This window comes from Dermacentor andersoni, chromosome 1 (assembly GCF_023375885.2).
Source record: "Dermacentor andersoni chromosome 1, qqDerAnde1_hic_scaffold, whole genome shotgun sequence".
Lineage (NCBI taxonomy): Eukaryota > Metazoa > Arthropoda > Arachnida > Ixodida > Ixodidae > Dermacentor > Dermacentor andersoni.
In genome coordinates, this window is record NC_092814.1 from 115837117 (window position 1) to 115860567 (window position 23451).

Genomic DNA, 23451 nt, shown 5'->3' on the forward strand with positions numbered 1-23451 from the left:
GGTGGAATATGCAGTGATAGAATGTAAACGGTTTTACAAGGACATCCAAAGACTGCGAGTGAAAAGTTCCAGTGATGTTACAATTCTGGTCTTCCTCCAACCTTAACCGAATCGCCGCCGAATGCCCTTCCAACGGCCCTTCACGAGCTTAAAGATCCAATCCCCCCGACATCACTCTCGCCCCATCATTCGTCCATTCCCACTGCGGTGTGAGCATTGCGCACACAAAGAGGCTCCAGGGTGACACCGTTCGGAATTCCAATGTCTCGAGGTGGTCGCTATAAATCCTTGCTGTGCAGCGGGCTTCTGAGTCGCCTCCACACCTCGCAAGGCCCCGAAAGAAAACACTCTCACGCTCGTTGAGGGCATCCGGCCCGTTCACGGAATGTTTCGACAGTAGTGCGGTCAAGAGGCGATGGGCGCGATGGGGACTTCAGAGAAACGGCACCGCTTCCCGATGGCGGAAGTCCCGCCGTCCCTGCTTACGCGCTCTCTCTAAACCACGTCTCCTCCTTCAACGCCCATAACATTCCGCCGCTGGCCTCGTTGTCGGGCCGCGTGTCTCTTTTGACAGTCGCCGAACTTACGTGTAGCCGCCCGCACAAACAACGCTGAAACTACACTGCTGCCTTTATAGAGCTTTAGAAGTATAGCAGACGCAAACACCTCATAGCATATCAAAAAAGCAGGCTCGGCGACGCAGCGCATGTGGAGAGCCCAAAGGCTGCTTCGGTACTTTGTATGCCGGATGTAGTACGGTGTATACTCTTACTTTGGGTACACTATTAGACGGCAGAAAGCATTGGTGTCGAGTTTATTATTATTATTATTATTATTATTATTATTATTATTATTATTATTATTATTATTATTATTATTGCTACTACTACTGTACTGGGCGGTGGCAAGCTACAAAGCTCTCTTTTAACCTATTTTCGCGTAAGTAAACATTTCAATAATTTTGTACAATAATGCTGCGCTATTCCGTGGTGGCGCTGCAAGGCATTGTCGGAGAAGGGAGCGCCGGGCCGCACGTGGCTCGTGCGCCGCAGGCAAAGGCGAATTGTACGCGAGTCTACGGCGGCCGCCGCTGGCGGTGCGCGCGCATTTATAGAAACGTCCATTCGAATCAAAGTGAACGAACTGCGCGCCACCATTTTGTTACACTAGCTGCTCAATTAACCCAACGCCAGCTGCGCTAAATCGACAAAGCTGTCCATGTTAACCAAGAGGATTTGTTTTATGATGCCTGCGACAAATGGAGGGGTATCCTGTAAGTGTAGACCTAGCGGAGATGTCCGTTTCGTTTGCAACTCAAGTTCTGACTGGCTGAGCTGGGGTACGGCGTCAGAAGACAGGCGTCCCCAGCCAATCAGCACTTCAGATGCAGACGCAATGCACACGTTCAGGAGGAAACTTACAGAATAGCCCCCCTCCTCCCCCCCCCTCCCCAGTGGTCTCACCTGTTGTTTACACGTATACCACTCCAAGATTACAGATGGAAGCCGTTGTGACTTGCCATGCTACTGGTCCCAGTCGTTTTCTTTTTTTTTTTTTGCTTTTAATCGCACGTAAAGCTGTCTCGTTCGGCACGTTGTAAACGGAGCGAAGTATGGTGCGACTGCCTCGCTAATGGGGTGATCACGAGAGGCAGCGCGCGGGTGACACAGCAGCCTCCGCAGACAGGCCAAATGGCACGTGCAGTGCCATTTGGCCCGTTCATGTGAATTACCTGAAGACGCCGGCATTATACTTGCTTTAACTTCTATCGTTTTTCTCGGCAACCACTGCCAAACTTGATGAGGTTTGATGTACTTAAAGCAAAAATTTAATCTAGTGACTGTTGGAAGCATTTTTTTTATTTTGGTTGTCAATGTTATTATAAAAAAATTGTTCCACAATTCTGTAAACTGCATCTAACAGTACATCTAAAGTGGACAAGATTGATGTGTTATACAATGCTATGAAATGCACCATCACTACATGAGTAGGACTTTTGCAAAACCCTCATAACCATTGCAGCAAATTCTCTTAGGCTGTAAATTACTACCTGAAATTTGTCCGCTTTAGATGTTCGAACTGATGCAGTTTTGAGAACTGCGATATCTGTTTTGGTGTGGAGTTACGGATTTGTAAACTTCGTGCTTTCATTTTTGTATTACCAGTTTCTGACAGTCTTTTTGTAAAAGAATACAGGACAGAAATCAAAATTCCGCTGCTTACAGTGACTAGAATTTACCTTTCTCTCCTAAATGCAACACATTTTATTCAAATGAGTCGTGAGGTTGCATGAAAAAAAAAAGCATTCATGCGTTTTCCACGTATTAGAGCGCAGCTCTTAAGAGCCCATTCCTTGGGCGAGCGCCGGCGTTGTCCCTCGTAACCAAGCGAACGAGCACAGCGAAGGATGAAAGCGAACGCGGAGCGCAGCGGGAGATGAAAGACGGCGATAGCCAAGAGAACGCGAGGAGGCAAGAGGAGCAGGCGGGTGCAGCGGAACCATAAGGCGGGAAGCCGAGGAGGAGGATATGGAGAAAGCGTCAGAAGAAAATCGTAATGCCGCGCAAGACGGGCTTTACGGCGACGATGGCTACCAGATGGCGCCAGAGTAGCGCGCGTCTGTATGGAAACAAAGCGCTGCATGAGTGGAGGCCTGTCTGCGGAGGCTGCTGTGTCACCCGCGCGCTGCCTCTCGTGATCACCCCATTAGCGAGGCAGTCGCACCACACTTCGCTCCGTTTGCAACGTGCCGAACGAGACAGCTTGTACGCGCCAGCCGCGAAATGAAAACACGTAAAGAGCTGCGCTCAGATTTCGCATTAGGGAGTATCATAATAGTCGGTGAATTTTTTTAATAGGCGATATCGGAGTTGGCCCCGAGCTAAAGATTTCTCTGAAGTCTGCACAGCAGAAATCCACTTTCGAGATATCCGTCCTTAAAATGTGCGACGCAGTTCCACAAAAGCTTCCCCGTAGCAGTTCATTACAACCTCAAATCGAACGCCAATGAATCGTTTAGCAAATTAATTGGGGGACGAATATGTTAAAGGTTGTGCAAATTTCAGGATTTCTGTTAAGCGGACATATTTTCACCGCCACTCGGCTTAGATGTTGTGACTGCAATATGAGCCTTAAAGTGAATATATCTTAATTAACCACCTGAACAATGCCATTTTCCAAATGTTACAACTAAAGAATGTCGCAGTTTCGCCCAAAAGGCGAAGCATCAATTGTGATAGCAAATTAGTGGACAGCTATACGAAGTAAGGATAGTAGTTTTACCGGTAGTATAATCTTGTACACATAGACACATTAACTAAATTAACAGCTTACACTAATTATTGTATACTGTCATAAAATTATATATCATGCTTTCATTTGTTTGCTCTTACTTTTGTACTATTGCGTTTCCCCTGGCTTTTCTGTTAATATTTAGTGCTCACGTATCCCTTTTACAGCATGCAGCAATCCATACTTGATATGTATAGTATTAGGTGGTCCCCCTGACAGTTTCATAAGAATGTGACCGCTGAATGTAATAACATCACTAATGTTGTTATAGGGTACGCAAGAAAATGTGAATAAACTTGAACTTGAACAAGCATGGTGTCAAGCGCTCACAAGCAAACATAAACCCATCTGACTCGATGACCGCGGAAACTTGCTGCCAAACGCTGACGTGAGGAAACGCGGCAGCAGCAGCGAGCGAAGTGGCACTCGTGCTGTCTATCGCTTCAACGAAACGTGAGCGCCGAGAACACACAGCACGAAGCACAAAGCTATGAGCCGCCGACGCATTTAGATTCTGCTCCCAACGTAGATCGCTCTCAAGGTACGACCGGGCGCAGCCGCCACATGCGCAGTTGCAGCCGGAGTAGAACGCCGCACCCCTTCCCCCTCTATCTCCTCCCCCTGTGCCTCGCAACGTTGGGTGCCTCGCGCGACGGCGCGCTACCAGCCCACTTTGGTATCTTTCGCGCGGGCAAGGTTGAGAGTAAAACATCTTTATTAATAATATTTGAATGGCGAGAGCAGTGTGGGAGGAACCCTCAGTCCAGAGTCCCTAAGATGATTCCGGCGATGTTTCGAGCCCGTTGTATCACAGCTCGGAGGACCTCGGCAGGTCCGTCGCGGAGGGCATCGTCCCACAGCTCTTTGTTGCGTAGGGGGTAAAGGAGAGTTGGCAAGGGAGGAAAGAGGTTTGCAGTGCACTCAATCGTGACGTGGAAGATTGTGGGCGAGCTGCCACAGCCAGGGCAACGATCTGCATAACAGTGTGGGTAGAATTTATTGAGAGAGACAAGATTTAAAAAAGTTGCGGTTTGTAACTGGCGTAATGCCACTGCTTCCTCCCGCGAGAAGGACGGCGGTGGTGCGGCGTGGGTGCGACGAATGCGTGTATAATGACGGAGTATGTCTTTGTAACGGAGCAAGGGATCCCCCCACTCTGAACTAGTCGCCTCACCACGCCGAGTCGCCCGGAGGGAAATTTCTCGGGCAACCGCATGAGCTCCTTCGTTACCCAGCAGCGAGGTATGACCAGGGGTCCAGAGTAAGTGGATGCGGGGAGGTGTGGTTGGTGTATTTTGCGGGATCTGTTTGAGAATTTGGTGCGCCGCTCTGGGGATGCCGTGTCCTGATAGGAACGCCCGGCATGCCTGTTGCGAGTCCGTCAATATATACACTTCCTCAGGAACACGGATGGCGTATCGAATTGCAAGAGCAACACCGAGAATTTCTCCGTAAGCGGCATTTGTTCCGCGCATTGCAGCAGAGTCTCTCAGGGATTCGGTGCCATCCAAAATTACCGACGTATAGCGCTCTTGAGTGCGTGATGTGTCCGTGTATAAAGTATGTGCTTCCGGGATGTTTGCAAGCATGCGGCCAATGTATCGTACACGGGCTTTGCGCCGCCCTTTGTCATGCTCGGTGTGCATATTACGTGGCAATGGATGAATACTTAGTGCTTGGCGTATCGCTGACGACAAGATCGTTGGACGAGTTTCAGACTCAAGGGGTGGGACAGAGTATCCTAGCCGTGTGAGAAGATGGCGGCCAGTAGGAGTGAGTAAGTGAGTAGGAGGCGCTGGCGATGGCTGACCCAATGTGCCTCTAGCAGCTCGCCTAGTGTGTTATGTGTCCCTAAGTTAAGGAGACGGTGTGTGGAAGTATAGTTCGGGAGGCCATGGGCCAGCTTCGTCGCTTTGCGAATCATTGCGTCTATGCGAAGTTGTTGCGCTTGGGTCAACCGCTGAAATGGGAGATGGTATGTAAGGCGGCTGATCACGCATGCCTCCACCAAGCGCAGCATGTCCTCTTCTCGAAGGCCCGAGCGCCTGTTGGAGACCCTCCGGATCATGGCCAGAATTTGCTCAATCTGTCTGGATAGAAGGGAAACATTGTAGTTTGACCTGCCATCCACTTGGACGTGTAGGCCGAGGATACGAGCACGATCAACCTGTGGTATCGGTGTGCCATCCACGTGCACAGTGATAGGGGGAGTAGAGGAACGGCTCCGGGGGCGAATGATTATGAGCTCCGACTTTTCCGGAGCACATCTTAAGCCGCATTTTCTCGCATACTCGGAAACTGTATCGACTGCTTGCTGCAGTCGGTCCTGGATGGCTCCGTCGGAACCTCGTGTCGACCAGATAGTAATGTTGTCCGCATAAATAGCGTGGGCGACATCAGGGATCTGGTCGAGTAGCCGGGGGAGCCCTGCGAGCGCGATATTGAATAGAGTAGGGGAAAGAACTGAGCCCTGGGGTGTTCCACGTCCTACAAGGCGAATCGTACCGGATCGATGCGGTCCCATTCCTACGGTGGCTGTGCGATCTCGAAGAAATGCGCGGATATAGTTGTACATACGAATTCCACAGTGTGAATGTGCAACATTGCGAAGGATGAGGTCATGTTCAACATTATCGAATGCCCCTTTTAGGTCTAAGGCGATGAGTGTTCTCGTTTGGGCGGACGACGGAGGTCTTATGACTTCCTCCCGCAATTGTAAAAGCACATCTTTGGCAGACAGATGAGCCCGATATCCGAATTGAGAGTTAGAAAAGAATGATTTTTCTTCGAGGAAGGGCTGCAGACGCCGCAAGAGTACATGCTCCATGAGCTTACCAATGCAGGATGTTAGGGAGATGGGTCGTAAGTTTTCAACCTTAACAGGCTTGCCCGGTTTGGGTATCAGTGTGATGTCGGCGTGTCGCCATGCTTGGGGAAGCATGCCCTTGCGCCAGCAATCATTGAAGATATGGGTGAGGTGGTTAATATCCGCGTCACTGAGGTTACGAAGGGTGGCGAATCGGATGTGGTCGGCTCCCGGTGCCGTGTTGCGGCGTAGGTCTTGTAGGACCACCCGCACCTCGTCAGATGTGATGTCTGCATCGAGCAATTCGTTCGCCTCGCCTACATAAGGATAGTCAGGGTACTGCGGCGGCGGCCCTGTGGGTATAAAATGCTTCTCTAGCTCTCTGAGGAGTGTCGAGACATCGTCCCTGTACTCGTGCATTAGGATGTGCAGCTGTTGAAATGTTTTTCCCTTTGTTGCGGTGGGATCTGTGAGTGAGCGAAGAATCGACCATGTTTTTGCTGTGCTCAATGTGCCTGAGAGGCGATCGCAAAATCCTCGCCAGTTATTCCTCGTAAGGATCTCTGCATACTCCTGAGATTCCCGTGTAATTTGATCTATACGTTTGCGGTTGAGGCGTTGTCGTTGAGCCGCGATCCTCGGCTCCCCTCGCAGGCCTTCACTCACACATACAGCGTAGGGCGCGCGGCGATGGTGTTATCGCCCTTGGACTTTATACGGAGCCTCACGGCGACGGCGAAAATGGACGTCCGCACGCCAAGTTTCGTCCTAGACGACAGCGCTCGTTTCTCCCCTGGCGGAACGATTTCACCTCCCACGGGTGTACGTTTCCGCCGCTTCCCTTCAAGGTCGCGCTGCGCGCGAATGGTCTCTTGTTTGCGACGGCGTCTCTTCGCATGACTGGAAATTATTATTGTGTTGTTAACTGCCACAGCAGCAATGTAAACACGAAAGGATTGATGCCACCAGTGAAATTGTTCCGATTCACAAGAAAACGGTAGGAGAAAAGCAGACGGCAAATATGGGTTATACTGCGGTGCGCCGAACAAAGTAAGTAAACAACGGGCAAACGAAGCGATTCCGTTCATTGATCGCTCGTGAGTGTATGATGGTTTTCACATGTATTCCACATCAATTTCATGATTGCTGGGTATATAATTATATAATAAAGTTTTCAGTTGTTATGGCAACGCTTGTCCTGTCTTCTTTCTCGTGTTTCGTTTTTGTGTGCGCTGCCTGAGAATGGAAACCACTTCTGTCGCATACGCAAGCTGTGGCCGGAGTTCACGCCTGCCGAGAAATTGAATATGTGCACGATGCATAGAACATGACCGGAGTTCATTCCTGCATCACCACTGCACCGATCGATTGAGTTACTGGACGATACACGCCCGCGTCTTAGTCGCGCCGGCATTGCTGAAGCAGAAATATTTACTTACGCTCTCAACTTCCGTTTGTTGACCACTGTTAAGAAATTGCCAAGCTATTTACGCTGCTGCCTCTATTCTATATCGTAGCAGACGCACCAGTTAAAGTTGTGCGCGCAGGTCGTATTTGTGCTATGCGGCGATATATTTTGCATATTTCTGCACAGTGTCGATGGATATTCATTGCTGCCAACGGAGACAACACGGATTTGTAGCAAACATTTTGTGGGAAATTGCAGAAATACATATACAAACATATTCATTATCTAGGCATAAGCTATACCCATACTTTTAGAAATAATCGTTAATTGGCTACCTCTTTCTCTTTAAAAATATAATAAACTTTGTCCTGTGTATAGATCTAAATGTATTGCGTATGTGCATGGTGTTTACAGTGGAAATTTCAAGCCATGTTGAAGTGACAAAATACTGATGAGGCAGCCGCCACTGGCACTTCTATATAATGCGCTTGTTCTCCTATTGTCAGAATTTGTAGAAATAAAGCAAAGTATGAATTAAAATCCCTGCGTGTCCGCACCAACAATGATGCATTTCACAATAAAATTTATGTGAAAAAGTCAAGCCAAGTCAAAAGAAACTTCAAATGTGGGTGACAAAACCCTGGCCATGACACGTTAGGAGGGGTGGAGGGGTTAGGCTTCAGCATCGCCGGGGGGGGGGGGGAGGCTCGGGCCCCGGAGCCCCCCCTCCCCGTAGTCGGCGCCTATGACCATCATCATACAGGCCCTCTGAATAAAACTAAAGGTAGCGACATGCTTTTATCTTGCCGCCGCCGCCCCTGCTGCCAGGAGCATGAGAGGAAGCAGGAGAGAAAGCCTCCTTCTCCCAATTGGTCGAGCACCATTCCGTGGTATTTCTCGCGCTCTTTTCTCTCTTTTTTCTTTTTTTCCGCGTCTCGGCGCACTCGCCACCATGACACTAAGCCGTCGAGTTGCTGGGACGAGGCATTCGCATGGGATTTGACATGGTTTGGCTAAGTTTCGTGGCTACCCGCGTCATTGAACAACTCTGTTTTTGTTTTGTTTTATGTTAGGGATCTCTTTTAAGGGTACTAAAGGCGCAAAAGTGTACGAACTAGAGCACTGCACGGGCCTGATTTTTCGGCCCGGGCCCGGCCCGGACACGGGCGTACATGACCGAGCCCAGCCCTGGCGTGGTTGTTCATTACTAAGCTCAGCCAGAGCCCGCGTGTGCATGACTAGGCCCGGCCCGGGCACGCTAAAGTCTCTAGATATTGTTTGCCTTCAGAAAATCTAGAGACTTTAGGGCACGCTGGAGGAAATTTGTTGATGATGATGGTGATGATTGGTGCCTTGTGCTTCGTAGATGGCGATCAAACGGAAAATCCGGAATCTACATACATTGATATCTTGCTTTACTCGCGGTGGTATCTTAGCGGTTAAGGCATTGGGCATGGAAGCACAACCAGAATGTGGCCATTCACACTTGTTCCTGATTGCGCAGCTTCTTGGCTCCTGTGGGGCTGCGAGGTGGATTGACGGCATTTCCTCGGCGCACTCGAACGGTAGTGTTCACAGCCTAGGCACACGCCGTGGTTGCTCAGTGGCTATGGCGTTGGGCTGTTGAGCACGAGGTCGCGGGATCGAATCCCGGCCACGGCGGCCGCGTTTCGATGGGGACGAAATGCGAAAACATCCGTGTACTTAGATTTAGGTGCACGTTAAAGAACCCCAGGTGGTCAAAATTTCCGGAGTCCTCCACTACGGCGTGCCTCATAATCAGAAAGTGGTTTTGGCACGTAAGACCCCACAATTTAACAGCCTAGGCATTGCCTGCAACCGCCTTCGTTGGATTTCCCGTGGCGCATAGCCAGTTTCGCGCCTGACGGATGATGACGCCAACGCTGCGCCCGCCTTCCAGCAGTTTTCCCTTCAGCACATTATCGCAGCCGCAGCGACATTGTCCACCCATCTGGCGGACCATCTAAAGGCGCGTGCAGGGGACCGTCATCGGGCATGGAAGCATAACCAGAATGTGGCACTCACACTTCTTATTCCTCATTGCGCAGATTAGTCACTGTTTATTACCGCCTCTTAAGTGCTTCCGGTAGGACGACCGATGTATTTTTGTGCTTCCATGCCCAAGTGCCTTGTTTAATCCTTTTTATGACTTGTTTTTGGCATTGCGCGGCGACGTCGAGCAAAATCCGGTACCCACTGAGGAAATACCTAGAATGGTAAAGGAAACAAATGCACGTTGCATTCGAATTGAGGCATGATTAATGACCGCTTACAGGAAGTGGAAAAACAAATTGCGTCTTTCGAAGGATTTCAGCAAGATGTTGACCGCACATGCGAAAGTGTAACCACCATGCAGAAATAAATAACGACTTTGCGCACAAGGCTTGATGACGCCGAGGATCGTTCACAACGCAACAACCTGCTGTTCTTTGGTATTGCAGACATTCCATCAGAAAACTGGGAACAATCGGAAACAGAAGTTGTCGGCCTTGTCTCCGAAAGACTGCACTTGCCACTATCGGCAGATAGCATTGAACGTGCGCATAGGTTGGGCAAATACATCGAAGGCAAAAATAGGCCCATTATTGTCAAATACGGCACGCACAAAACTAAAGAGTTCGTCTTCTCGAAGCGTTCCCTAATCGCAGAAAGGGAGCTCACAATAAAGCAAGCTTTTTCATTCGCCACGCGCATGGTGCGCAATGAGTTGAGCGAGTTCAGTAAATCACTGAACGCGGCCACTAGATTAAACCACAACAAACTTTTCGCAGGTGTGAGATGTTATGTTTACGATAAGACTAATGATAATGTGCACAAACGTCACAGTGGTGATCCCTCTAAACTTACAGACAGTGCATGTGAGGTTGCGTCATCTTCTCCCGCTTCTGAGAATGTCCCTCTGTCAGCTAGGTCGACGCGTTCTGGTCGCTTGTTCACCTCGAAAAATATAATACGATAACGCGAGGGGTGGCGGCCGCTTGCTCCCTGCAACTGTACTCTACACTATAACATTTGTAGCCTTTACGGGAAAAAAGACAGCCTCAACGCTCTAATAAATGATTCAGGAGCGCATATTGTAATACTAACAGAAACCTGGCTGTCGAGTAAAATACAAAATACCGAATCGTTTAGTGTAACAAACGGTTTGTTGTGTACCGATATGACCGTGGCGATAAAATCGGCGGTAGAGTTCTGATCGTGGTGAATGAGAATTTCACGTGCTTTTTGATTCCAACAATTGGTAGCATCAAAATAATTTGCCGTTGCTTAACCATTAATTTCAAAAAAAAATATTCTTGGCTCTTGCTATCGTTCACCAAGCTGTGCTAGCGGTTTTTCTGAGGTGCTACATGATTCTTTGAATGCAGTTACTGTGAGGTTTCCCGGTGTGCCTATTTTTCTTGTAGGCGATTTTAATTTTGCGCACATACAATGGTCAGAACCTGCTCGTCTGCAGACGCTATCAATTTCTTTAACGTTTGTTTAGATTTTCATCTGTCTCAACTCGTTTCTCAGCCGACACGTGTGACACCCACCACAGCATTACTACTCGATTCGGTGCTAACGTCAGCTCCAGATATCACCTCATCTGTAACACACACAACCGGTTTAAGCGATCATGATGTACTACATTTCGCAATTCCCCTTCCCACATCTAGTACACGTAAGATAGTGAAAAGGATAAGGGACTTAAATTATGGGGTTTTACGTGCCAAAACCGCTTTCCGATTATGAGGCACGCCGTAGTGGAGGACTCTGGAAATTTCGACCACCTGGGGTTTCTTAACGTGCCCCTAAATCGTACACGGGTGTTTTCGCATTTCGCCCCCATCGGAATGCGGCCGCCGTGGCCGGGATTCGATCCCGCGACCTCGTGCTCAGCAGCCCAACACCATAGCCACTGAGCAACCATGGCGGGTAGGATAAGGGACTACAACAAAGACAATTTTGAAGCTATATCAACGTCAGTCTTTGCTCCTTCCTCGACGAATTCCTTTTAAGAGAGAGAGGGCTCTTTATTAGAAAAACAGAGAATTTTGCCGGCGCGTATATAACCGCTGGCATGCTACTCTGTATAGGGATGGGGAATGGGATGAAAAGATTCCAGAAAAGAGTGGGAGAAAAAAAGGATAAAAGTAAATATGAAATGTCCGAGTGGACCTGATACTAATATTTACAGGTGACATGGCGGGTAAATTTAGGCTTTTGTATAGGAAGGATGCAATTTTTAAAGCTTTCCTATTTGACCAATTTCTGTCAGGTATTTGAACAATAAATCCAAAACCCGTCGCTGTTTCGAAGGGCCGGGCATTGGACCTAAGATGCTCGGTAACGTTAACGGTTCGTGGCAAATCATGTCCATTTGGTGCTCTAAAAATTGTCTCTCGTCGCGGTACGCGGGGCATTCTAGTAATATGTGCTCAATTGTCTCTAAGTTGCGACAGTTATCACAGTATGGGTTAGTGGTTAATCCTATGCGGTACGGATAATTGTTCGTGTATGCCACGTTCAGTCGAAGACGATGGTACAATGTCTCTAAGTGTCGAGGAAGTGGTCGTGGAATTTTTGGTCTCATATCTGGGTCAATGTAACGTAGGAAGTTATCTTGGTGAAGCGGCAGATTCAAGATGCGGTCTTTTTCTTGATAGGCATATTTTTTTGCCATGTTTGAAGCGTCGGCTTTTGTAAAATATGTTCTTTTGAACTTGCGGTATTGGAGTCCATTTCTGGCAGCTTCGTCCGCTCTTTCATTTCCCGAAATGCCGGCATGACCAGGTATCCACTGAAACTTTATGCAATGCCCAGCAATCTTAGCCCTGTGGTGAAGATAAGCAATGTCAAATGCTGATGGTTGATTATTGCAACGCTTGTGCCTGTTCCACATACTTTGTAGGGCTGCTTTTGAGTCTGTGAAAATCACCCATGTCTTTGGCGGTTGCTGTCGAAGTACATACACAAGGGCCTCCTTAATGCCATATAGCTCCGCTGAAGTAGATGATGTCGCTCGCTCAAGACGAAACGAGAATCGTTGTCCTGTAGAGGGAACAAAAAGTCCGCATGATGAACGATGTGGAGTTGTAGAGCCATCTGTGAAAATGTGCGTTGCGGCTGCGTATTCTTTGTGCATATATGCTAAAGCTATCTGATAAGTTGCTGCTTGAGGCATTTTCTTTTTCGCACTGATTCCAGGTATATATGGCACGATTTCCAGTGGGGACAGTGTCCATGGTGAAATGTTTCGCGGCATAATTTGTGACGCCTGAGCAGGAATCGAAATAGATATGCTTCCGACGGCCTGCCCAAAGCTAGATGTAGCACGGGTTCTGGAAATATCCTTTAAAAAGTGAGTCTTCGTATGAATTACGTGGCGGAGGTGTATCCGAAGTGTCTCCTGCGAACATAGCACTTCCAGAGGCAGGCATCCAGCTTCTGCTACAGTCCCTGAGCGGGACGACCCCTTCGGAAGGCCAAGACATACGCGAAGGCAGTTGTTTCGTGCTGCCTCTAGTTTTCTCTTGCTTGTGGGAGATATTTTGTGCAGGATCGGGAGGTAATATCGTAGTGTTCCGTCGACGTAGGCCTTATGGAGGAGCACCATTGATCTACAGTTGCTGCCCCACTGTGATCCGGCTAAAAATCGGAATACATGCGACGCCGAGGAAATCTTCTCACTCAGTTTTTTCACTTGGGGCGACCATGTGAGGTCCCACATACCCACTAGTGTTGGGTGGTCGTGCCCTTCCATACGTCAAGACGCAAAGGTTTCTTGGAGTGACGATTCCTTTTAAGTTATTCGGATAAACCCGTTGAAGCACTCTGGCAATTGTCCAACGTAAAAGTTACTGAACTAATTAACCTGTATGTCCCTTTAAGAACCGTATACAGTGATTCTAACGCACCCTGGTGTTCTAGATACCTAAAGAGATTATGTAATAAAAAAGCAAGGTTATTTCGCGCTGCGAACAAATCACGAACTGCGGCCAGGTAACACTTATCAACAAGCTCGAAGCAGTTCAAAATCGCTCAGCACGTTTCATACTTTCAAACTGTCATCGAACATGCAGTGTAACTGCCATGAAAAATTGCCTTAATCTCCCCAACCTTGTAATGCGCAGATTATTTCGCCTCTGCCTTTTTCAAAGGATCTATTATCACAATCACGTACTTAACTCGCGCTGGATACAGCCTGCTCCTTTCATATCTTCACGCCTTGATCACCACTGCAAAGTTCATATTGATCGAGGTAGCACGGTAGCATCATCATCATCAGCCTATTTTATGTCCAGTGCAGGACGAAGGCCTCTCCCTGCGATCTCCAATTACCCCTGACCTGCGCCAACCGATTCCAACTAGCACCCGCAAATTTCCTAATTTCGTCGCACCACCTAGTCTTCTGCCGTGCTCTACTGCGCTTCCCTTCTCTTGGTACCCATTCTGTCACCCTAATGGTCCAACGGTTATCTAATCTGCGCATTACATGACCTGCCCAGCGCCATTTTTTTTTCTCTTAATGTCAATTAGAATATTTTTTTAATTATGGGGTTTTACGTGCCAAAACCACTTTCTCATTATGAGGCACGCCGTAGTGGAGGACTACGGAAATTTCGACCACCTGGGGTTCTTTAACGTGCACCTAAGTCTAAGTACACGGGTGTTTTCGCATTTCGTCCCCATCGAAACGCGGCCGCCGTGGCCGGGATTCGATCCCGCGACCTCGTGCTCAGCAGCCCAACACCATAGCCACTGAGCAACTACGGCGGGTCAATTAGAATATCGTCTATACCCGTTTGCTCTCTGATCCAAACCGCTCTCTTTCTGTCTCTTAAAGTTATGCCTAGCATTCTTCGTTCCATCGCTCTTTGCGCGGTCCTTAACTTGTTCTCAAGCTTCTTTGTCAGCCTCCAAGTCTCTGCGCCGTATGTCAGCACCGGTAAAATGCACTGATTGTATACTTTCCTTTTCAATGATAACGGTAAGCTCCTATCCAGGAGCTCCTGATGTCTGCCGTGTGCGATCCAATCCATTTTATTCTTCTGTGAATTTCCTTCTCATGGTCCGGGTTCTCTGTGATTAGTTGACCTAGGTAAACGTACTCCTCCATAGACTCTAGAGGCTGACCTGCGATCTTGAAATCGTGTTCCCTTGCCAGGTTGTTTATCATTATCTTTGTCATCTGCATATTAATCTTCAGTCCCACTCTTACACTTCCCCTGTTAATGTTGTTACGTTTCGCCTACGACGCGCGGTATAGCCGGCGCGGATGCAACGGACGCCGGGGCTTCGTTCAAAGCGGCGGACATTTTGGCCCGTTCAGCGCCGCCGATACGCCTCCCCGCCAAGCGCGTCCAGGCATGTTTCAATGCCACGTGTCTTCAAGTGTGCGTGTGTGTGTGTGCATGTTGGTGCCCACGCTTGTCAAAGCGTGGCAGCCGGGGAGAGGAGCTCCCCAAGTGTGAAGCGAGGAGGTTTGACCGGCGCCGGCCCGGCGGATGCGTCACTACACTCGTCTCAACCTGTCTCTCAGCGTATCCGTGCCCCGTCACGTGCGCCTCTGACGAGACGTTCCTTCTTGCCCTCAACTCCGAGAGTATAAGAGCAGCTGCCCCCGGACGCCAAGAGAGAGGCTCCGATTTCTTCCGTTGAGTTACGTGCTCTCCCGCCTCTCCACTTCGGTCGACCAGACCGCCCGCTCTTTTGCGATGCTAGAATAAACAAGTTGTTCTGTTACCAGTCGACTCATGCTTTGCCGGGACCTTCGGATGCTTCCAGTTGTGCCCCAGGCCGCCAGGCCAACGCTACCCTTGGGGCTTGCGACCCATTTGCAATAACGGGCGTCAGCACTGAGATTCCAACAATGTCATCAATCATTTGTTGTAACTCGTCTGCAGTGTTGCTGAATAGAACAATGTCATCGGCAAACCGAAGGTTGCTGAGGTATTCGCCGTCGATCCTTACTCCTGTGAGTGAGTTAGAACTTTATTTAGGTCCTGAAGAGAAATCAATCCGGCGGCTCCACCCACGTCGGGGCCGGTAGACAGCATTCTTCGGCGACGGCCCGGGCCCTCTGGACAGCCTTGAGCTGAGCGATGAGCTCTGTGCTTCTGAGCGCTGAGTCCCAGGAAGACTGGTCGGGAAAGTCCGTGCTCGCGTTGGCAGGGTACAGCCAGAGTATGTGTTCGAAGTTGTTGTATTCGTGGCCACAGTGTGGGCATTCAGTAGGAAGGCCAGCATTGATCCTGCTTAGTGTTGTTGGTGTGATGTATGTCCTAGTCTGCAACTGTCTGTAAGTGACGGCCTGTGCTTTTTTGAGCTTTGGGTGAGGAGGAGGAAAAATTCTTCGTGATAACCTATGATTTGAAGTGATTTGGTGGTATGATACGAGCGGGTCTTTGTTGTCTAGGTCCCTCTAGGCTGGGTTGAAGCGAGAGGGCAGACTGCAGACGCGGAATGTGAGCTCTCGCGCCAGTTGGTGTGCCCGCTCGTTCGGATTAGTCAGGAGGTCCGGAAAATGTTGCCCATGTGGGCCTGGAACCATGTGATGTGTAGAGACGTGAGGTTGTCTCCTCCCGTTTCTTGGAAGATGGTGTTGATAACCGTAGCTGCTTTCCTAGAGACGAGGGCCGACGAGATGGTTCTAATAGCTGTTCTTGAGTCCGAGTAAATGACTGACGCTCCTTTGCAGCTTCGAAGGGCCACCGCGATGGCCATTTCTTCTGCTTCATGAGTGAAGTTGGTAACAAGCGTGGCTGCGTTGACGAGTGAGCTATGGGCGTCCACCACAGAGACCGCGTAGGCGCCTTGATTCCAATACCTGGCCGCGTCAACGAAGAAGACTTGCGTTTCGTTACGTTTGATGCTGTCAAGGATTGCCTTCGCTCTCGTTTTTCTCCGCCCTTCGTTGTGGGTGGGGTATATGCTTCGTGAGATGGGATCAACGCTTATTGATCTCTTGGCGTTTGTGCATAGTTGCGACTTCTCTGGTGGCATGAAGAGGGGCTGTATGCCTGCTTCTAGAAAGATCTCAATGCCCGCCCTTGTGAGTGAGAGCCGACTAATTTGGGAGTTTCGCTGTGCCTCAAAGAGTTCGCTTGCCGTGTTGTTGAGCCCCAATTGGAGGAGTCATTCCGTGCTAGTGTTTCTAGGGAGGCTTAGGACCTTTTGCAATCCCGTTCTGATTAGTGTATCAATTTTATTCAGCTCCGTCTTCTTCCAGTTCAGGAAGGGGGCGGCGTAGGTTACGTGGCTGATGAGGAAGGCGTGAAATGCTTTCATGAGGTTGTCCTCTTTCAGTCCGTCCCTTTTGCTGGCGACCCGTGATATGACCCTGGTGAAGTTGAGGGTGCTCTTTGTAATGCGTTTTAGTGCCTCCGCGTTGTCATTGCTGTAAGCCCCAAGGACCATGCCCAGGACCTTGATTGTGTTACACCTGGGGATGTTTCCTCCGTCCCTGGTGTGTAGGTGAACGGGGAGGGAGCTGAGGGGCTCTCTCAGCCTGGGGCCTTGTTTGCACAGAAGGAGCTCCGATTTGCTGGGGGAGAGCTTCAGTCCCGTGTTTGCAAGAAAAGCTTCCGTTGTGTCCAGCGCTTGCTGTAGGTTCTGCTCCAAAGTGCCTAGCGGGCCGCTCGTGGACCAAATGGTGATGTCGTCGGCGTAAATCGCATGCCCTGCCCCCGGGACTTTCGAGAGTTTGTTTGCGAGATCATGCATTACGATGTTGAAACAGATGCATTGCGTTGTTAAAGAAGCGGTGAAAGCACTGACCCTTGCGGGGTACCGATGTTACCTAGCATGTGCTTTCTGCTTCTGATTTGTCCGACGTTTATGGTGGCCGTTCGGTGATTCAAAAACGATCTTACGAAATTGTGGAAATTTACTCCGAGATCTAAAGTGGAGATATCGTTGAGGATGTGCTCGTGCCTGACCGTGTCGAAGGCCTTGGTTAGGTCGAGCGCCAGGATGCCTTTTACATCCCTGGATTTGTTGTCTGTGACGGCGTTCCTGATGAGTAGCATGGCGTCTTGTGTGGATAGAGATTTTCTGAAGCCTATGAGATTGTGGCGGAATAGGCCGTTTTCTTCAATGTGCTCTCCAATTCTATTGTGGATGGCATGTTCTGCGACCTTCCCGAGGCACGACGTAAGGGAGATGGGTCTCAGATTTTATGCATGAAGCGGTTTTCCGGGTTTGGGGATGAGGACTACATTGGCAGTTCGCCATTCGTCCGGCACGCGGCCTTCAGCCCATACCTCGTTAATTTTGCTCGTAATGATTTGTATGGCTTTGTCATCTAGATTTCTGAGTAGTTTGTTTGTTAGTCCGTCTAGGCCGGGGGCCGAGCGTCCGTTTAGTTCATGAAGGGCGTGCACAATCTCCGAAACTTCGAAACGACGATCCAGCGATAGTTGAGGTGTCCCCTTATACTCGCATGTCGGGTCGTCCGACGGGACAGATTTGCGCTCTACTGGTAGGTAGATGTCTGCCAGGGCGTCAGCAAAGTCCCGCGGACTCGTGCCTTCTTTCGTGTGAAGATGAACGAGCCTTTCGATCGTTAATCGGGCATAACTCTTGGTCGGTTTGTTGTTGTTGGCGAATAGGTTCTTAATTAGGCTCCACTTGCTGCCCCTTCTCATTTTACCGTCCGCCTCATTACACACTTCGTCCCATTGCTGCGCATTCAACTTTCTGGAGTGTTCTTCGATCTCTTTGTTGATTTTCGTTAATTTAGACCTCAGCCTCCTGTTTAGCTTCTGCTGTTTCCATCTTTCTCTTAGCGCGTCCTTGGCCTCCAGGAGGTGTGCGAGTCTGGAGTCCATGGCTGGCACCTCCAGATCCACGCTTATTTCTTTAGTGGCATTGGCCACCGTAATTTTCAGATTTTTCAGGAGCTCTTCGAAGGTTTCTCCTTGTTTGTCCGCATTACCCCTCATTCTTCTGAAGAGGTCCCAGTCGACGTAGGTGTAATTCTTGAGAGAAGTGGGTGTGATGCGGACGTTGATTTCTAGGACGTAATGATCACTGCCAAGGTCCTCTTGCAGGTTGTCCCACGACCCGTCAGCGTTTCTGAGGAACGTCAGGTCCGGGGTGGTGTCCCTCTGAACCGAGTTGCCTCTGCGCGACGGAAACCTTGAGTCCGTGATGAGTTGCATGCCTAGGGTGTCCGCACACTCGGCAAGGTTAATTCCTTTCCTGTCATTGGTGGCGTAGCCCCAGACGGTGTTGTGCGCGTTGAAGTCCCCGGCAACGATCAGTGGCCTGTCCTTGGCTTGCGACGCGACCGATGTAAGAAGTTTGTTAAAGTTTCTGAGTCTGTCAGTCGGGGAACTGTAGACGTTTAATATGTAAAGGTTGGTCTTTAGGGCCCGACTGGGGATGATTTCTGTGAGCATGGATTCCAGGCCTTTTTTGCACGTCGGGGTGCCCCTTTCCACAAAGCTGACATCTTTGCGGATGAGAGTGGCAACGCCCCTGGATTGTTTGAACTCGGGGTCCAGGGTCGGCCTGGAAACCCTGTATCCTGAGAAGGACATGTTCTGAATGTTTTTTTTCGGCCCGCATTCTTGTAGGATGATGACGTGCGGCTTTTCTTTACATGGTCTGACGAATTGCGTTAGGTTAGACTTCTTTTTGTTGAATCAGTTACAGTTCCATTGCCAGATCTTGAAATATTCTGGTGCGTTATCCATTGTACTGGTTTGGCATGGCCCCATTTATGCTAGGCTCACTCATTGAGCCTGGCGGCTTGGAGGGTGCGGGCGGCGCAGGTGTGGGTCCCAGGGCAGACATGGGCCCTGGGTCCGGCGTGGGGATTATTTTCGTGGTTTTGGGATGAGCGATTGGTCTTTCTAGGCGGTCGAGTCTGCCGCAGATTTGAGTGAGTACCTCCTTAATTTCAGTAATTGCCGATTGAAATACGTTGTACTTGCTCTTCTTCTTGCTGCGCTTCTAAACTTTGTTGTCACTGACGGAGGCGTTAGAAGGAGCCTCGCGGACATCAGACATAGACGCGTCCACGTCGGATGTGTCATCGGTTTGTATGACGACGGCCCTGCGTTTGTGTGTGCTACACGATGCGACCATGGTCCCTGAAGATTGAGGGATGGGTGTCGGTGTGTTGTTTGTTAAGATACGGCCTTCTAGCCTGGCTAGGGTTGCCCTGAGTTCAGCTAGTTCCTGTTTGAGTGCTTTGTTTTCCCTCTCTAGTGTGTGTATTCGCGAGTCTGCCACGTGCTCTGACTGTGCCTTACCTGGCTTTGAAGTTGGAGGTGCAGAACCGTTGTTGCCGACCATGTCGGCCCATGTCATTTTCTTGCCGGGCCGCCTGGAGCTGGATCTCGACCGGGATCGGCCCCTGGAGTACAGTGATTTCTGGTGCACTGTACCCTGGAGCGGGAGCGCCCTGAACGCCCTCTGGATTGGGAGCGTCCTTTGGATTGAGAGCGCTGGATGGATGAATGGATGGATGGATGGATGGATGGATGGATGGATGGATGGATGGATGGATGGATGGATGGATGGATGGATGGATGGATGGATGGATGGATGGATGGATGGATGGATGGATGGATGGATATTATGAGCGTCCCCTTTGGAACGGGGCGGTGGGTTGCGCCATCAAGCTCTTGCTACTATACTGCCTAATATCCTACCTAGGTTAAGCAATGAAAAAAGAAAAAAAAGACACTATGAACTACCACGCCCAAATTTTCTGATCCCCTATTGCGAACTGTGCTTTTGTACGTCTCCGTCTTTTGTCGTTTCCCTACTTTTCTTCCACCAATCCTCCAGTCACCTCTTACTAGTGTCTATTGCGGACATTGCGGTATTGCGGACAGTGTCTATTGCGGACAGCGCCCTCTGGATTGAGAGCGCCCTCTGGAGTGGGAGCGCTGCTTGGAGATGGAGCCACCTGCCGGATCCTGCTGCATGGCCGCTGGGTCATTGACCTAGTACGGGTTGGCATCTCTGTCGGAGCGGTTTCGTCTTCTTCTCCAGCGTCTTCGCACGACGTATGGGATGTGAAATCTTTGTCTGCACGAACGGTCGCCCGTGGGGTGATTGCCCTCGCAGAGCTTGCATTTCGGGGTGCAGTTGTGTAGTTCTGCAGCGCCGCTTGGGAGCGCTTCTCCGCAGTTGTGGCATTTACTTCTCTCTTCTTTGCTGCTGTGGCATACATCGGCCCTGTGCCCGACCCGGCCGCAGGCGTGACAAACGTCGACTTGTCGTTTGTAAAGCGAACATGGCAATAGGGCCATTCCGCACATGACGCTCTTTGGGACTCGAAGTCCGTCGAAGAGGATCACAACGACATGCGTGTTTTTGATTCTCTTGACCTCAATGGCGGTCGGGTTCCTTTGATTTACAATCATGCTTCTGAGGGCATGCTCTTCTATCGAGGGGTCAACGTTCCTGATGACCCCTTTGCAAGTGTTTTCCGGCGCGGCCACGTATGCAGAGACCTCGAAAGCGCCGACTTTTGTGTGAATTTTCTGGATGCCGGCAAAAGCGGCAGCGTTGGATGACACTGTAGTCGAAATCACCATAATATTTTGTACCTTGTTGGGGCAGATCGTGTCCTCCAATGCTTGTTGGTCGGTTAGTGCCGCGGCCATGGTCAGAGCCCTCGCCAGCAGCACCAAGTCCGCCTTCGAAACGTCGAGCCCTCCTCGGGGCCGGACAATAGAGAGTTTTAGAATAGGGGCCCCAATAGTTTGGGGCCCCAAAGAGCTTTGCGGGTGTTAGCGTTGGGGCACGAAGGAGTGAAGAGTTTTAGAATAGGGTTTTACTATAGTGTACTAGATAGGTTTTACGTTCGCAGATAGCATCTTGCGCTGACAGCGCCACTACGGCGTTAAATAAAAGCTATTAGAAATAATTTAATAAGATATACCATTTTATGATAGAAATAGTAATTTTGACTTGCGTGTATTCGCGTTTAATGACAATTTGGAGATTATTCTGTAAGCAGGAAACAATTAGTCGCGCTTAATTTCGAGCAAACCAACTTTACGTGCCTTCACCAGCCAAGCTTAGCCGTGTTAGGCCTACGAGCCATAAAATCCACAAGCGAATTGGAAATCAGCGGCGTCTAATGACTCAATATTCATAACACACGCTAGTTGATAGAAAGCGATAACCGCAGTCACTTCTCTTAGCTTGCGAACTTCACGTGTTACCACGAATCGAACCTAGTTTAGTGCTACGTTAGAGCCGTCGCTTCGATGGGTGCCGCCATGTTTGCTGACGCAAAAGTTTTTGGGGCCGCTATTTGGGCTCCCGCTAAATCGGTGAAATAGCGTTCCCAACGCAAAACCCAAAAGCAGTTTGCGTCTCGCGCATGCGCAGTGGCTTCGACGCTATTTCTTTGGGGCCCCAAAACGTTTGGGGTCCCTATTCTAAAACTCTCTAATGATCTTAATCTCGTCTCTCGGCAGCCGGGGTAGCCGCGAAGCGCCTACGACCCTCTGAACTGTCGAGCGGGAGCGGGCGTTGAAACCGTTCTTCGTCGCCGTGCTTGCCTGCGTCGCGGCCTTTGCCGGATCCCGTCGTCGTCTGGCGCCTAGGGCGGTGGTCCACCCAGCTCCGTCGAAGTCTTCCGGATTGATGTCCATGCCTTCAACCGTCACCATTTCGGGCATCTTCGCCGTCTTTTCAGGGCGACAGGGGCCTTACGAGGCCCGGCGCCGCCTCGAAAGTGCTGTATGTGGTATCCTGTGTTAACTTCTGGTTTCGGTTTTGGGTCTTTACATCAGGGCACCACTCAGCGCCAAACGCTGTAAGTTGCCTCCTGTAAGTTGCCTCCTCAGAAATAAACATTCATTCTTTGGTCCCCGACTGAAGCAGTCCGGCTCTTTCTTGCGGCGCTGCGCGCCCCGGCCGTTTCGGCCTCATGCCGTAAACCTTTCATCCGGCCGCCCCGTCGAAGCTACAACACTGTACTCGAAGCTAACCCTAGCTCCGTACTCGTAACTAACCCTAGGCACCGTTTCGCACACTCAAAGTTCAATAACTCGCCGAAAACTTCACTCATCCCAACGAAAAAGGTATCGTCGGAAAGCTCGCGCGAAACTGGTTTAGAAAAGACCTAAATATCAGTGGCGAACACAAAAAATGTTCGAAAACATTCAAAGAAGCGTAAGCCGACGCAGCCGCGTCTGCGCTCATTTGTAACTTCCTCTTCTTCCATCCTTACTTCTAAACCTTTCAAGTTTAATAGCTTGAATAGTTCTTCCAAGCACGCAGTGAATAACATTGGAGAGATTGCGTCTCCTTGTCTGACCCCTATCTTTATAGGTGTCTTCCTACTTTTCTTGTGTAGAATTAAGGTGGCTGTGGAATCTCTGTAGATATTTTCAAGGGTATTTACGTAAGCGGTCTGTACTCCTTGATTACACAATGCCTCTATGACTGCTTGTATCCAGGTGCGTAGCCAGGGGGGGGGGGGGGGGCTTATGGGGCTTCAGCCCCCCCACCCCGAAATTTTTTCGTGCAGTCCATGCGCCGCCGACCAAAGCAACCCCCAGCGCCAGAAATCATTCTGGATTTTGTCTAGAATGCCTTTTTCACGCTCGAAAAGACATTTCACCTTGAACATTGAGAACTCGAGCTGAATTTCGCGGCAACGCCCATGCACCAGGAGTCACGTAACGCAAGGAGCCCCATCCGAGCAGAAAGTTTCAAGGATGTTTTGATGGGAAACGGGCTCGCCGAGGCATCTCGCGGGGGCGGCGGAATCTACAGAGCGCATGGATGTCAATTTCGAAACTTTATGGGTATAAAGTTCTCAAACTTTTGATGTGAAAGGTGTATTGACATTTCCAAAGTTGGGCTTTAGATTTCCACTTGCGGAAATTTGTAGGTTTAATGTTGTTTGACACATTTGACGCCAAAGGTGCATTGACTTTTCTAAAGTCTTGCATCGGAACAT